A 947-nucleotide genomic window follows, 5' to 3' on the forward strand; every position below is an offset into this window, starting at 1 on the left:
TAGATCAGAGACTACAGTTGCTAAGTCAGAGTGGTTCTGCTTAGAATTCTCTGTCTGTTGTTGAGAAGATAATGGAAAAGGTTTGCTATTGCTAAACCTATTTCTTCCACCATTGTTGTTGTTGAAGCCTTGTTGAGGCTTCTGTTCGTCCTTCCATGAGAGATTTGGATGATTTTTCCATGAAATATTATAGGTGTTTCCATCGAGTTCTCCCATGTAATTCACCTCTGCCATTGCAGGATTATCAAGGTCATAGGCTTCGTCTTCAGAGGAAGCCTCCTTAGTACTGCCTGATGCAGCTTGCATTTCAGACAAACTCTGAGAAATCATATTGACTTGCTGAGTCAATATTTTGTTCTGAGCCAATATGGCATTCAGAGTATCAATCTCAAGAACTCCTTTCTTCTGAGTTGTCCCATTATTCACAGGATTTCTTTTAGAAGTGTACATGAATTGGTTATTTGCAACCATTTCAATGAGTTCTTGGGCTTCTTTAGGCGTCTTCTTCAGATGAAGAGATCCACCAGCAGAGTTGTCCAATGACATATTGGACATTTAAAAAGATAGACCATCATAGAATATGCATATGATGCTCCATTCTGAAAGCATGCCAGAAGGACACCTTCTGATCAATTGCTTGTATCTTTCCCAAGCTTCATAGAGGGATTCGTCTTCCTTCTGTCTGAAGGTTTGGACTTCCACTCTAAGCTTACTCAATTTTTGAGGTGAAAAGAACTTTGCCAAGAAGGCATTGACCAGCTTTTCCCAAGAGTTCAGGCTTTCTTTAGGTTGTGAGTCTAACCAAGTCCTAGCTCTGTGGTACACGGAATCATGATCGCACACTTTTTACACAACTCCGTGCAGCTGACCAGCAAGTGTACTGGGTCATCCAAGTAATACCTTACGTGAGTAAGGGTCGATCCCACAGAGATTGTCGGCTTGAAGCA

General features: G+C 41.4%; 1 non-coding gene across 1 annotated transcript; it reads left to right on the forward strand.

Annotated features, from left to right (window-relative positions):
* The first annotated feature begins 607 nt into the window (after positions 1-607).
* LOC112781508 (small nucleolar RNA R71) lies at positions 608-711 on the forward strand. The gene has a single exon (XR_003192283.1). It is a non-coding gene; the product is annotated as a small nucleolar RNA R71 (small nucleolar RNA).
* The last annotated feature ends 236 nt before the right edge of the window (positions 712-947 follow it).

This window comes from Arachis hypogaea, chromosome 19, assembly GCF_003086295.3.
Source record: "Arachis hypogaea cultivar Tifrunner chromosome 19, arahy.Tifrunner.gnm2.J5K5, whole genome shotgun sequence".
Taxonomy (NCBI): domain Eukaryota; kingdom Viridiplantae; phylum Streptophyta; class Magnoliopsida; order Fabales; family Fabaceae; genus Arachis; species Arachis hypogaea.